Raw genomic sequence first — 14,878 nt, 5'->3', positions numbered from 1 at the left:
GTGCAGGGTGGCCGGGCGGGGAATCCATGTTTGGTGCTGACCCACGGGAGTAGTATGACAGGCCCTTGAGCTTCTACCTTGCCCCAGCCATGCTCCTTCTCAGGTGGCCTGCTTGCCCCAAGGCTGCCAGGCAGGAGGCCACCTGGAGAGACCTCACAGAGAGAGACCTCAGGACTTCCCAAAGAAAGTGATAGATGTGCTCTGGCCTGCACGCTGCTGTGTGGTCGGCCAGCCAGAAAGAGCCCAGCATGTTTTCACCTCCCAGAAATTGGATCAGGTACCAGGATTGCCTTGCTTCATGCCACTAAGTGCTGGGTGACAAGACATTGTTGGAACCTCTGCCATTCTCCCCGTCCCTACATATGACTGCCATTGGTGTCCCCATGCCCAGCACAGTGTTTGAGCGATGGACATGTTCAGATGTCATCCTCCTTGACTTCTGGTGCCATTAGGCTGGCTAACTTCACTGTCTGGGAAACACAGAGGGTCCACCTGATTGTCCCTTTGCCTCACGGACTCTCCGTCACTGATTTTCTCTCAATATCCAGCTGGACAGTAGAAGTTCCTTCCCAGTCCCTGCCTGCTAGACACAGCATGCCAAAGAGTCAGACTAACACCCTCTCCTTGCCACTCGGCTTCTGTAGCAAGCTCCTCAAGATCCAGGCCCCAGTGCTGTCACTGGACCAGACCCCATCAGGACCCTCCTCCTAACTGGACTCCGATGCCCAGTGGCATGTACCTGGGTATCCAGTTGAACATCCCAGAGCCACCATGCACAAAACTAAACTTCCAACAGTCCTTCCTAACCCCACCAAAGACAGTTCCAAATGGTCTCACATGCCCACCAACTCCAAAATGAGGACATGGACATGGCTGGGCCTAGCTGCGCTATCCTGCTGATCCCATTTCCTATGCCCCCCTTTGTCCTGGGACACACAGAAATGCTCAGTAGTTGAAATGAATGGGCAGGGACATGTAAAGCTCCAAGCAGTGAATCCAAGCAGACTGCCCATTCTCCCCCCATTCTTTACCCTCACTCAAGGCCCCCCTGGACTCAGCCTTGTGGGGACACATTCTCACTGTGGCCTTGCTCATGATGTCCTAGCCCATTTTCTGTGGCTGCAACTGAATACTACAGACTGGGTAACTTAGAAAGAATACAGATTTAGTGAGTTGTAGTGGTGTACACTTATAATTCCAGATCTCTGAAAGCTGAAGCAGGAAGATTGTATACATTGGAAGCCAGCCTAGCTATATAACCAGAGACAATCTCAAAAATACCAAGGGCTGGGAATGTTCCTACATGGTGGACCACTGCTCATCAAGCATGCACGAGGCCCTGGGTTCCATTTCTAGCACTAGAAAGCAAGAGAACAAACACAGGCACATTTAGCTTGAGGTTCTAGAGCCTGGGTGGTCTTGGGGCACGGTACCAATATGTGCTCTGCCAGTGGCTAGGGTCTCCTGCTGGATGACCACATGTACTGCAGTATGAGCAAGTGTGTCAGCGGGAGCTTGCTTTTTATAACCAAGCCTCTGACCTTCTCTTGACAACCCACAAACCCAGTCACCTCCCAGAGGTCCCACCTTGAAACGGCAGGAGCTCCAGACTCAGGATTGCAACACATACCTTCCAGAGGGCAAGCGTTCAAGCCACAGCAGTGTATGAACCCCCAACCCAGCCTGTGCCCCAGCAAGCAGATTTCCCTTTTCCTGGCCGAGTATTCCAAACCGTTACATTGCTCTCTGCCCTTTCCCTACCTGGTTGATCTTGGAGCACCCCTGCCCCGCCCCCTCAGGTGCCATCTTGAATCACTCTGTCACCACCCTCTGCCCCAGTCCTGAGGTCACCCTCTAATCCCAGCATTGCAGGGCTCTGCCTCTCTCTTCCGGGACCCCATGTGCGGCTGCACACAACCTTTTCAATCAGCAAATCACTCCCTGTGGCAACACCACATCTTTAAAAAGTACTTAAGACCGCATGTTCATTTTCTTCACACAGATAAATCCGTGCCCACACCCTTGCTCCTCTTCAGGGAGATATTTTCTAAATTTACAACCGCTTTTGGGGGACAGAGGAACCACTTTTTCATAATGGCATTCAATATTCTGAACGCTTGCATTCCCGGTAATGTGTTAATATCTTAACTTGACAAGCTCAGAGGAGACCAAAGAGCCATCTTCATCTGCTTCACAGGCTGTATCTGGTTAGTGATTTCTCAGGCCTCCCACTAACAAAGCTCCAAGCAGATGCTTCTAGCCTCCCCGTCCCCTACCTGTTGAAATGCTTGCAAGCCCCGTCCCCGCCTCTGAGAGTAGTGATGTGACAAGGTGTGGCACACTCACCCCACTGTTTAGGAGATGAATGTCCTAGGTGAAGCCCATCGGAGGTTTGCAGTCACAGTGTCCTGGAGTTTTAGAGAGTCCCAGGAATGTCTCAGGGTAGCACTGACCAGACCACCCATGTAGCCTTAGGAGAGATGATGCCAATAGACAGTGAATGCATTAGTCGGGGTTATGGGATTTGCTTACACTGCGTGGTCTGGGTAGTCCAACAATGGCTTGTCTTCACTGCAGAGAGGCTGAGGATCTGATAGCTACTCAATCCCTGGGGCTGGTTACCTCAGCAGTCCTAGTCTGGCACTGGAATCCTAAAGGATTTCTGGAGAGCCGTTGGTCTTCGGTTCACATTGGAAGATGCTGGGCTGTGATGGCAATGAATGCCAGCAGCCATGGCAGCAGCAGAGAGGGGGCAGATGAACCCACCAGCGTGAGACACAAAAGCTTTCCCCTTAGACCTCCTTACGTCTGGGCTGCCACCAGAAGGTGCCACCTACATTTAGGTAAGTCTTCCCACTTCAACTAACCTAACCAGGGAAATCCAGGTGTGACCAGAGCCATGTTTCTTAGTTGATTCTCATTCCAAGCAGGTTAACAACCAAGATTAATGATCACACTAGATCTAGTCAATTGTCTGGACACTAAATGTGCATGACAAACACACTACCAGAGTGTGACGGGTAGTATATCCAATGTCAACTTGACATCGTCTATACTCGACCGGCGATAGACCTCTGACAATGTCTGTGAGTGATTATCTTGATCGTGTTCACTGCTATAAGAGAATCCATCTTGATTCCCACATTCTCTATGCAGGGGATCCTGGACTGTAGTCGAGTGGAGAAAGTGAGCCGAGAACTGAACAAACACACATGCCTGCACTCATACCCTCTCCTCCCGACTGTGGACATACAGTGACCGAGGGCCTCAAGCTCCTGCTTGATTTCCCCACCATGACGGAGAGCTAAAACAGACTCTTTCTCCCTTAAGTGGCTTTGGTCAAAGTTTTTTTTTTTTTCATCGCAACAGAAAAAGAAACTAAAACATGGAGACAGGTAGGTGGGCTTGATCCTCTGCTGCTGCTGCTGCTGGAGGCTGTCTTATGAAAAAGGGAGAAAGAGCCCAAGGAAAAAATACATCTAGTGCCAGACATGGTGGCCTAGACCTGAAATCCTAACACTTGGGAGACGGAGGCAAGAGGACCAGGAGCTTAGGGTCATTCTCGGCTACGTAGCAAGTGCTATAGCAGCCTGAGTTATGTGAGACCCTGTCTCAACCCCACCCCACCCCACCCACAAAATCACGTCTGTTGAGGAAGCATTTGCTCCTAAGGAGATGTTTCCAAGCACTGGCTTAGTCATCACAGCAGCGTCTCAAGGTCATGGGCACCGTCTCTATCTTACAGGTAAGAGAGGCTGGGAAAGGTTAATTAAGCTGCCTAAAGTTGCTATCCGTTGCAGCAAAACAAATTAGCCTCCAACAGACTGGCTGGAGACTCAGGTTAGGTGAATCAGAAGTCAGGGAACAGCTCAGCTGGGGGAGTCTGGCCCAGAGTTTCTTGGGAGGCTTTCCGTCAGCTGGTTGACAGCAGCTGTGGTCCTAAGGAGGCTTAGCCAGGGTGAGCGGATCCACTTCTGTGGCTGGCAGAAAAAAAGGCCTCAGGACAACGTCCACACCTCAGACTCTGAAATTTGCATGTCAGTCTCTGTGGTGATGAGAATTGATGATTGTGAACTTGCATGTAAGGACACTCTCCTGGGTTCTCCAGGTAACCGCTGTGAGATTGTGGGGGTTCTTAGTTAACGAAGAGGAAAGCCAGAGAAAAAGGGAGCTGGGCGGATGAGGTGATGCTGAAGATGGGGGAGGGGGCAAGTGCCAGTCCTCCTCGGGCATCTGTATGACCTCAGCACCTCCCAGACACAACTTGAAGGAGGAAAGGCAGCTTTGGGATCCTGGTTTCAAAGAGACATCAGTCCTCAGCTGCAGAGAGAAGAGTTGGTGGTATGGGGGCTAGCTCAGTCGCTGATATTGAGAGCACCTCACAGAGGCCCCTCACATGGTGGTAGGCCAGGAAGCAGAGAAAACAAAACCCTAAGTAGGGTAGGGGACAAGCTGCAGCCTTCCAAGGCCCTTCCTTAGTGACCTGTCCAACCAGCCCGGCCTCATTTTCTAGAGGTTCCACAGCTCCCCAAAGCAGTGCCATTAGCTGGGACCTTTGGGGACACTTTTTGAAAATTATTATTGTTAAACAAGATTCTTTAAACATTTTTACATTTCCTTACTTATTTGATGTGTTGAGGGGAGGTGTTGAGCACCATGGTATGGAGGTCAGAGGACAACTTACAGGAATGGGTTCTTACCTCCCACCAAGATGGTTCCAGAGGTTGAATTCAGGTCATCAGGCTTGATGGCAGGATCCCTTACCTGCCAAGCTGTCTCGCCTGCCCCAGGGACATTTTAGATTCAAAACACAAAGCAAAGAACATGGGAGATTTCTAGAAGCCAAAAAATGTAAGGAAGCAGAACCTCCTGCTAGGAACTCCTGAAAGGACTGTAGAGCTGGGTGACGCCTTGATGGTGGCCCTGTCCACGCCTGCTGATTCCCTAAGCTACGGAACTGTGAGATGACTTTGTGATGCCATAGGCTTCTCGGCTTTTTATAATCTGCTGCAGTAACAACAAACAACAGTTTCTCACACAGTTCAGTGACATGGCCCTTGACGGCAGGAGTCAGCTCTTCCCATAGACCCTCCCCCGGGCTTGAGTGTCCTTAGCCGGTGGCAGCTGCCCTCCTCCAGGTTCGACACAGAACATAAAGAACCTGCCATCCGGTTATGTCACAGGAAACCTAAATCAGCATTTCCATCACTTCCTGTTTGGAGAGTTAAGTAGGGTCCATCCTTGAGAAGACAGGAGGTGAACTCCATCTTTTGAAGGGGAAAGTTTCAAAGAATTTGTGAGGAGGCCTTGACTTCCCCACCATGATGTCCTGAGACCTGGAATGAGAAGTAGGACAAACCCTTTCTCCCTTAAAATTTTTTCCAGCATATTTTATTACAGCAACAGAAATTAAACCAGGACACTGACGGTGAAGTCTTTCCATCCCGCAGAATCACAGAGCTGGACCTAATGTCTAGACGTGCAGGCATGCTGAACCTGGGTTCCCCAGAAGCAGTCATGGAGACCTGAGAACTATGTCCCATGTTTTTAAATTGTAAAGGGAACGTTGCCAAAAGGAGGCTGAACCAGCTCTTGCATGAAATGACATTGACTGGATTGCTTTTATTGTGGCCAGAAGCTCTGGGTGGGAATTATTGATGTCTTTAATAAAACATGGAATGGCTAATGTTATTAAGTAAGTCCTACCTGACAGATGGCATCTTTAGAAATGTGGCCTCTCAGGGCAGAAAGCAGAGAGCATATTGGTGCAGATGAAATGAGGCAGACCCACAGTCCTGCTACTTTGTGACTAGGGAAACTGTGTACCAGAGAGGGCAGGACCTCACCCAAGCCACCTGGGTGCTAACCAAGGCCAGGGGTGAACCAGAATATCCCCATTCCCATGTCTGTTCCCACAGCCTTAGTGAAGAAGCAGGAGAATTTGCTAAAGGCTCCTCCTGAAGGCTTTGGCCATTTCTAAGGTACCATGCTGAAGAGGCAGTTAATGTGTTTCCATGGGAACTAATGTGGTGATAGGAGGGAGATGCTGCTACATCTTGGAAGAGGGAAGTTGGAGGAATTAAAGATGGAGGAATCCCTCTCTAAATCACTGCCAGGATACCAAGAGAGTTTTTCAGCAGATAACATAGTCCCAAGAAGAGGTGGACTCAAGTGACAAGATGCTTCTGAATCCTACAACAGTTCCCAGGACCCACCCCTGCACCTGCCCCCATCACATTCAGAACTCATTTGAGGCCAGAAAGAATCTTCTCTCAGAAAAAAATGATTCAGCTGCTATGGAAAACACTATAGTGGCTCCTCGGAAATGTATAGACAGAATTACAAGGTAATCCAGCAATTTCACTTTTGGATACGTACACCGAAGAATTGAAAGTGGGGACTAGATCAGCAGCTTCTACACCCACATGCCCAGGAATGCGGGCAATAGGTAAAATGAGAAGCAAAGCAAGTGCCCATGGACAGACATGGACAAACAAGTTGTGGTATTTACATATGATAGAAATCCCTTCAACTTTGCCCTAGTTATCTTCAGCTGTCAACTTGATGCAGCTTACAGCAGTGGTTCCCAACCTGTGGGTCACAACCCCCCACACTCACATAGCAGTATTTACATTGCGATTCATAACAGTGGCAGAACTACAGTTATGAAGCAGCAACAAAATGATTTTATGGTTGGGAGTCACCACAACATGAGGAACTGTATTAGAGGGTCGCAGCATTAGGAAGGTTGAGAACCACTGGCCTAGAGTTACCTGTGGAGAGATTGCCCTGATCAGATTGGTCTGTGGCCATGTCTGTGAGGGACTGTCTTGACTGATGATTGGTGTGTAAAGGCCGAGCCCAGTGTGGGTGTTACCATCCCTAGGCCAGTGAATCTGGGCTATACAAGAAAGCTAGCTGAGCATGAGCCTGAGAGCGAGCCAGAAAGAGAGCCAGCAAGCACTGTTTTGCCTCAACTTCCTGCCTCAACTTCCCTCAATGAAGGACTGTCACCTGCAAGTACAAATTGAAACTTACTCTTTCCTTCCCAAGCTGCTTTTGTTCAGAGTGTTATGTCACAACAATAGAAAGCAAGCTATTAATAGCCTTAAAACAGAATGGACTTCTAAAACATACAACAATGTCAGTGTGACTTAAAGACATTGTGTTAAGTGAAAATAAGCCAGCCACAGAGAGCACCATGTAACCCCACTTAGATGGCTGCCTAGATATGTCGAATTCCCAGAGTCAGAAGTAGAACAGGGCAGCAAGGCCTGTGGGGAGGGGCGAAGGGGAGCTGTTTCACTGGGACAGGTGGTGTAGGAAGATGAAAGGCCTGTGGGGAGGGGCGAAGGGGAGCTGTTCACTGGGACAGGTGGTGTAGGAAGATGAAAGGTCTGTGGGGAGGGGCGAAGGGGAGCTGTTCACTGGGACAGGTGGTGTAGGAAGATGAAAGGTCTGTGGGGAGGGCTGGTAGTAATGACTGAGCCATGGTGTGAAATAAAGACCACTAGAGAATGAACTTAAGTGGTTAAGATGGGGGCAGAGGATGGCTCAGAGTTTAAGAGCACTCGCTGCTCTTCCAGAGGACCTGAGTTCAGTTCCCCACACCAACATGGCAGCTCACAACTGTCTGTAAATCAAGTTCCAGGGCATCTAATGCCCTCTTCTGGCCTCCTCAGGCATACAGACATACATGCAGCCAAAAAATCCATATATGTAAAATATTTTTCAATGTAAAGATTACTAAGGTGGATTTTATGCTGTGTGTTTTATGCTATCTGTACTTCATCACAATATTTTAGAAATTTATGAATGACACTGGGGAGGTCACACTGTTGGGGAGGGCCAGACTTGGTGGGTACACAGAGAGAATTGACACCCCAGTCTCCCAGACAGACCCTGCAGAGCTGAGACTCAGCTATCCATGCAGCTGTATGTGAAGACTGACACCAGAACTGGACATGGGACCTGCCACTGCTGACCCAGAAATCCAATGACTGTGCATGGAGAATGCCTCCATGTCTGGTAGAGGTAGTTCCAGAGACAGGCAGGGGCATTGAAATGTTGAGTAAGGAAATTCCCAGCCTCTGTGCAAGCCAGCTCCATCTGACTGGCAGGGCCCCAGGATGAACCAGCAGGTGGGAGAAGGGAAAATTCTCTCCCCTCACCCCTACACCTCTCTACCCTTATCCTACTGCCCTGAGAAGTCAGATCTGGGTTCCTCAGTCAGCCTGTACAGTAGCTTCCTGGGACTTTCCAGCAGGTCAGCCTCAGACTGAGAAATTCACCATTGGCTTCTGGTTCTAAGGCTTTCAGACAGCCTGTTTGAAGCTTATCAGCTTCCGTAGTCACATGAGCCAATTCCTCTAATAAGCTCCTTCACATCTGTGCAATGATGATGGACAGGCATCCTTTGGTGTCCCTCTGGACACTGAAATTTGTTCCAGAATTCCCACAGACTCCAAAAACCCATGGATGTTCAAAGATCATATAAAATGGCTGGCATTTGTTCATACTCTATGTACACCCTCCTGCATGGCTTAATCATCTCTATAATATTCATAATCTCTAATACAATGTAAATGCTGTGTAAACAGTTGTTACACTGTATAATCTAGTTTATATTAGCAGGGAGAAATCTATACGTATTCAACACAAGTGAAATTGTTTTTAAATATTTCCATGTGTGGTTGGTCGACTCCATGCATCTTAGTTACTTTTTTCTGTTGCTGTGATAAAATTCCCTGACTTAAGGCAGAAAAGGTTTACTTTGGCTCCCAGTTACAGGATATAGTCCATCCTAGTGGGTAAGTCACAGAGGTCGCTAGAGGTCGCTAGTCACATTGTATCCACAATCAACAAGCAGAGACCAAGGCTTCTGTTCAGTCCACTTCCTCTTTTTTCTATAGGCCAGGATCACAGCCCAGAGAATAGTGCCACCCACAGTGGGCAGTCTTTTTTTATTTAACTTAGTTTAATCATGATAATATACCACAGTCATGCCAGAGGCTCATCTCCCAAATGATGCTAGATTCTGTCAAAGAGACAATCAAAATCATCACGCCATGCCTGTAAAACCTACAGATGTGGAGGGTTGACTGGACCTAAGAATAGCCTATTGGTTCTATCTCTCTGGAACACCCTAAATCCATCTCTTTATGAAATCTTTACAGATCTCAGAAACTCATGAGACCTCTCTCTCTCTCTCTCTCTCTCTCTCTCTCTCTCTCTCTCTCTCTCTCTCTCTCTCCATCTCTGTGTCTGTGTCTGTGTCTGTCTGTCTGTCTGTCTGTCTCCCTGCCTGCCATGTGATGAAACACCAAAAAGATAAGTATATAGAAAGCAGAAAGCAGACCTTCCCTTAGCATCTTATCTGACAGAATCTTGATTATGGACTTCTCCAGGGACTGTGAACAACAAATCCTTCTGCTCACAAGCCACCCAGTCCATGCTCTTATTGTTACAGCAGCCAGCAGAGATGAAGACATTCTCTCTCTTCCATCCATGGACAAGCCCATAAATGTTATCAGCCTGCCAAGTGAAGAAAATGGAGGCAATAACAAATTTTGTTTGGGGTTTGGATATGGGTTTCCCCCAAGGGCTCATGTCCTAGAGGCTTGGTCCCCAGGGTGCAGTATCAGAAAATGACATGGAAGCTTCTCGAGGTAGATCCTAAGAGCCCTGAGGTCAACTGAGGGTACTGCCCCAGCAAGAGACTAAGATGGTTCTCATGGGACCTTTGGTAGTTCTCAATAGATAGTTGCTATAGAAACCTGAGTCTGACCCCATCCAGCTCAGTGGCTCTTGCTTAGCGACTTGTTACCGCATGCATTTCAACCACTGCCATCTGCTCTGACATGACTCTGCCAGAGAAGACTCCTCACTATGCTTTTTAGACCTTTGCCCGCCAAAGCCATGAGCTAAATGTAGTTTTCTTTTTTTTGAAGCTGAGTTTTCTGTATTCTAGCCTGGCTCCAGACTCACTCCATAGCCAAGGATGACCTGGAACTCAAGAGGGAGGGGACTATTTATTTTTTTTCTTTTACTTGTTTTTAAAGATATTTTTGTTTGTTTGTTTGTTTTTGTTTGTTTTTCCAGACAGGGTTTCTCTGTGTAAGTCTGGCTGTACTGGAACTCACTCTGTAGATCAGGCTGGCCTCAAACTCACAGAGAGATCTGCCTGCCTTTACCTTCTGAGTGCTTGGATTAAAGATGTGCACCACCACTCAGCAATGTTTTTGAAGAATTTTTTAGGAAGATAGATCTCTGAGTTCCACGACAGTCAGGGCTACACAGACAGACCTTGTCTCAAAAAAAAGAAAAAAGGAGGGGGGGATTTTTTTTTAACTATGTGTCTATGTGAGTGTCTGTGTGTGAGTGTGTGCATATGAGTACAGGTACATTCGGAGGCCAGAAGATAATGTTGGATTGCTGGAGCTGGACTTACAGGTGGTTGTGGGCTGTCCAATGTGAGTCCTGGGAACTGAACTCAGGTCCTCTGGAAGAGCAACAGTATGTGCTCTTAACTGCTAAGCCATCTCTCCAACCCCAACTCTGAACTTCTGATCCTCCTTGACTCCACCTTCCAAGTTCTGGGATTACAGGTGTTCAACATTCTGCCTAGTTTTATGCAGTTCTGGGGGTGGAGCTCTGGACTTTGTGTATGCTTCTCAAGAACTTTATCAACTGACCTCTATTCCCAGCCTCTAGACTTACTTCCTTTATGAATTTAGCCTACATCATTATGACAATGGGAAATACACCACTCTCTGCCACTGTGGCAGACATCTAATCTAAGGGATCTTGCTGCCTGCTTCCACAGTCTCTGACACCAGAAATGTGACACTCAGTTTACAGAACCGGAAACTGCTCACACAAGCCCAACCAACTGCTCAAACTCCCTCATGAAAACACCTAACCAGATCAAGCCTACCTCCTGAGGATACATACACCTTCTCTCTGCACTTCCCCCTGCTCTGGCAGCTTCCACAAGGAGATAGCCTGGGTCTCTTGTCTTTGAAGAAATATCAGTACCTCATTCAGGAGAGTGATCCTGCCTGCCAAAGTTCTAGGCAAAGTACCAAAGATGCCTATTTTCTGTTGGGCATATGCTTGACTTCTGTCTTTAACAACAGAGAGATGGGGGACAGGTCTCTTGGCCACCATGCATGAAGCCTTGGGGTCCATCCTTAGCACCCTATAACAAAAGGTAAATATATAGATAGTCTCTGGGCTTCAAGAAATCCTTTCAAGGGTAGGACAGACAGGAAGGCAATCGTGAGATATAAGAACATGGTACCTTCCCCGGAACCCTGTGAGCTGAAGTGTCCCAGGGTGGTGATATCCATCCCACAATACCAAAGAGGACTGAGCAATGATGAAAGTCACCCAGCCACAACGCTGACTTTCATGGAACTAGCAAATGGTAGGAGACTTCTAATATCAGATTTCCACTGGAGAACTTGTTCCGACTGGCCCGTGCCTTTGAGTGTGGGTGGAGTGGGGGTCGAGTTTCAACACTGTGAAAAATATCTGAGAAAAGCAAGCTGAGGAAGGAATGGCTTATTCGGCTCATGGCTTGGGATTATGAGATCATCTGGCTCCATTGCTCCTGGGCTGACAGAAGGCAAAGAGTACATAGCTGAGCAAGGCGGCTCCCTTCATGGCAGCCAGGAAGCAGCGAGCAGACGAGAGAAGGGACAGGTTACCCATCACGGGCATACCCCAGTGACTTACTGCTTCCAACTAGGCCTCACTCTTAATTGCTGTAACCTCTAATGATGCCATTAATTTTTTTTAAATTTATTTTATTTTCATTCATGTGGACATATGTGTCTGTGTGTAAATATGTGCATGTGAGTGCAGTATCCACAGAGGCCAGAAGAGGGTATTAGATCCCCTGGAGCTGGAATTACTGGTCATTGTGAGCCACCTGACATGGGTGCTAGGAATCAAACTTAGGGTCTCTGAAAGAAGAGCAAGTGCTCTTAAGCACAGAGCCATCTCTCCAGCCCTGTGATCAAATTGTTAATCCATCAATAGATTAGATCAGAGCCCTAGGATCCAAACTCATTGAGACAGCATCACCAGCTGAAGACTGAGATAGACCAGCCTACCACACATGAAGTTATGGAGGGATATTTCCTATCCAGTCCTTAAACGAGGGCAAGAGAACAAATCCAGCACTTCAGAGAAATAGGTAAAGCGGTATTTCCCCAGGTTATGAAACTCACCAGGCCTAAGGTCCATCCCTTCATGCCAAGAGGCTTTGCAAGCCCAGAGCTCACTGTGTACAGGGAGGGCCCTTAAGAAATAAAAAATAGCCGTCGCTTATAGCAGGACAACAAAAGTCGCAGCAGGTAACAGACGCGTGGTAGTGATGAAAACCAACACGGAAGCCCTGAGTGATTCTGACAGTAGCCTACAAGGCACACAGACAGGAGGCCTGGTGTTCCATCTGCCCAGTCCTGGGGCTACATCCCTGGGAGCCCTGGAAATGGGACATGGCTGTTTCCAGTCTTGTTACAGATTTGGTTTGGTTTCTGAGTTTTTCCTCACCAAGGTTCACTCTATGTAAAGAGGAGAGAAAGCTCGGGCCTGGATTAACATGCTAATTACTCCTTGGTAATTAAATTACCTTTAATTGTCAGGAAGTAAAATGCTCTCCCCTCAAGCCATTTTCCTGTTGCTGTAGCTGCCGGAGCTTAAAACCAATGAGCCGCTCGCTAGTCAAGGGGCGGGCTGGCTGGGACCCATAACAGTGAGCAGGTCCTTTCCTTAAAGGAAAAGAATAATGGTAAAGTTGATGCCTTTCAATAGTGTCACCAAGTCTTGAATACATGAGTCTTGAGGGCAAGGACACAAAACCCCCGCACCATGACAGGGACAAGGAAACAAACCAGCACTTCACTGAGAGAGGTACTCAGGTATTTCACTCCCAGAACCCCGCCATGCCTGAGGCCTCTGAGCAGACAGCCAGCCATAGGAGCCCAGGACCTGTGTGTCCCGTGCCGCAAAGACAGGCTTCTCCTATGAGGTATGCACATGCCGACCTCTATGAAAATTAGAATTTCTTCTCGTTGCCCCCGCCCCAAGCAATCTATATGCTTGACAATGGGGTAAGATAAGACCAAGAAGGGAGTATTTGGCCAAATTTTCAGGCTACAACTTAGAAATTGAAGACAATTACCAGGTCACAAATCCTATCCTATTTAGCCCTCAGCATGGAAGGTTAAGCAGCTGGCCACCCAGGCTGCCCAGAAAGGCACACTGGACTCCGTCACAGCTGCTCTGCTCTCGAGACTGGCCAACTGGCTTTTATGTTATCTCTGCCAATCCACTGCCCTGCTGCTCATGTGTCTCTGATTCTGTACACACATGGTTCTCTGTAGCTGGAAGGTGACACAGTGGATATCTTCTACTTGGCCCCAGCCAAGCCTTCCCTCCCCAGCCTTTGCTTGGTGTCCCTCAGCTCCAGTCAATGGCACTTGAAAATTCTGACCACCAGCCTCATCTCCACAGCACAGGCAGGGGCCAATCAGCCTTTTGAGGTGGGGGCAGGATGGACATCAGTAACAGAACAATTTAGTGAGTACCTGCAGTGTGCCACCTAGGGACAGAAACTTCCACGTGAATGATCCAGTCTCTGGGGCTTGGTGTGGTTGTTTATTCCTGTAATCCCAGCAGTTGGGAAGAGGCAGGAGGATTGTCATTTAAAATTCCATCATGGGGGGATAGAGAGATGATTCAATGATTGGGAGTGCTAGCTGCTCTTCCAGAGGACCCAGGTTCAAGTCCCAGCCCCCACATGGCCGCTCACAACTGTCTATAACTCCTGACATCTTCACACAGACATACTTGCAGGCAGAACACCAATGTACATAAAACACAAATAAATAAATTATTTTAAAAATTAAAAGAAAAAAAATCCCATCATGGTTTATATGGCAAGACTGTTCCAAAAGACAACATAAGTCTCTGCTGTTGGAGAAAAAGGAACTGCTTGTTATTCAAGAATAGCTATATACACACCACACTCACCCCATTACCAGCTTTGTAATTTCTCTGTGCCTCAGTTTCCCCAACTGTAAAACATAATTATATTATTTATCATGCATTCCCAGGGTCTATGTGAATAATACACACGTATGAGGTGTGTACAAGAAAGTGCTGTGTGCACACTTGCTATCCTTCTGTGCAGCCATGTGGGAAGGCAAGCTTGAGCAAGCCATTGGGCCAAGTGACCCCTGCCTGGCTGTGCACTGAAATCCCTTGTGCCGTTGTAACTGGTCATAGGCCCCTCCCCTGACTTCCTCTGAGATGTAGGGTCTGTGTTTATGAAGTGTCCAGGGTAGCTGCGATTAGGATCCAAATGGGGACTCGCTACTAAGTACAAAGCATCTCCCTGAAGGATGGAGCTGGCAGGAGAGGGTCTCACTTCAGCTCAGCAGAGGGAAATCAAGGGGTGCTAGCTGGGCACTGGGAATGGAGCAGAGATCAGCATGGTTGCCCTCCTTCAGCTTTGGCTGTCCTAGTACCCAACCAAGGGTGACCTGCACTCTGGGCAAATGTCGGGTCTGGGGAGGAAACTGTCTCTGAAAAAACGACAAGTGATAACTGCTGGGAGAGGGAGGGTCGGTGTCCTTTCAGGGTGTAGCCCCTAGAATGTTGACCCTGTCCCCATGGGAGACCACACACCCAAGGGTATATAGATGTCACAGACGGGATTCTCTGAACTCATTTTTAAACAACACAAAGTTGGACAGGTTGGGAAGGGGCTTGGATCTGGGAGGAGTTGGGGGAGGGCATGAATAACCAGAGAAGAAAGAAAAAAATGGAATGATGGGGTCAAGGATTTCCTAGCAATAAAGAAGAA

Source organism: Peromyscus californicus, unplaced genomic scaffold, assembly GCF_007827085.1.
Source record: "Peromyscus californicus insignis strain IS unplaced genomic scaffold, ASM782708v3 Scaffold_15__1_contigs__length_86483966, whole genome shotgun sequence".
NCBI classification, from domain to species: Eukaryota; Metazoa; Chordata; class Mammalia; order Rodentia; family Cricetidae; genus Peromyscus; species Peromyscus californicus.
The sequence above is the reverse complement of the archived record's forward strand: the minus strand, read 5'-3'. Positions refer to the sequence as shown.